General features: G+C 45.4%; 1 protein-coding gene across 1 annotated transcript in view; it reads left to right on the top strand.

Annotated features, from left to right (window-relative positions):
- Positions 1–1,020, top strand: part of LOC101861497 (plexin-B1) — a gene marked incomplete in the record, with an annotated part of 158,131 nt that overhangs the window by 90,379 nt on the left and 66,732 nt on the right.

Raw genomic sequence — 1,020 nt, 5'->3', positions numbered from 1 at the left:
AACCACCCCCCCCCCTAAAAAAAAGTAAAAAATAAATAAAAACCCAACCAGATTCTCGTTGTCATGTCCATATTCTTCTCATTATAACTCAAACGAAACTGGGGCAAACGGTAATAATATGTTGCAGTAATAATATGCCGATACGTAGCACTCATTTTGTTTTGTTTTAGTAAGAGTTTTACGGCACTTGCAACACAATAACGTCATATAAGTGCCGAAGATTAGAGGTGTTACAAGAGAGTACTAACACATATTATGAAAAAGAATGGAGGAGAGATTAGGACGATAGGTGTTTGATAGGAAAGAAGGAGCAAACCACACCAGAGCTCCCGCCAACCACCCACACGTAGCACTCAGGATTCCCTCATACTTTTCACTCCCTCCCTACCCCACCCCACCCCACCCCACATTTTTCTGTTCTGTTGATCGGCGTCTTTTGAGATGTTGAATGAATGGCGGCCTTTACGGCGGCACGATGTTGTTTCACCAGAGACGGTTTCCTATTACTGTAAAACTCCCTGGTAGAACTGTATAAACCTGAGGCAGCGATGTTGTTTCACCAGAGACGGTTTCCTATTACTGTAAAACTCTTTGGTAGAACTGTATAAACCTGAGGCAGCGTATGTTGTAAGCCAAATTAATTAAACTGCACCACATGACAACGTCGTCCTTAGGGAGAAATGGCGCGTTCCTCGAGAGCGACCGAACAGGGTGATTTGTCGACGCGGGGCTGTATTGTTCGCACGGACCGGTAATGGTTTCCGTGTTTACTCAAGACAGGGAAGCCCGTCCATGTGTTTTGTCCCGGCAAAATACAGATGGCCGTCTGCACCAGCCTCGGATAAACGCGTGTCATCTGATTAGCCTAGACAACGACGTACGTACGCGGGGTCTCGTTCTCGGTGGCTTCTCCCAGTGATGAGCCGATACCACGATTTAGACATCGATCGATGCCTAGTACTTTCAATGATAGTACATAACAAGATGGGCCACTTCTCTCTTTGAGCCAATTAAAAAAGT

This window comes from Aplysia californica, unplaced genomic scaffold (genome assembly GCF_000002075.1).
Source record: "Aplysia californica isolate F4 #8 unplaced genomic scaffold, AplCal3.0 scaffold00123, whole genome shotgun sequence".
Lineage (NCBI taxonomy): Eukaryota > Metazoa > Mollusca > Gastropoda > Aplysiida > Aplysiidae > Aplysia > Aplysia californica.
The sequence above is the reverse complement of the archived record's forward strand: the minus strand, read 5'-3'. Positions and strand labels throughout refer to the sequence as shown.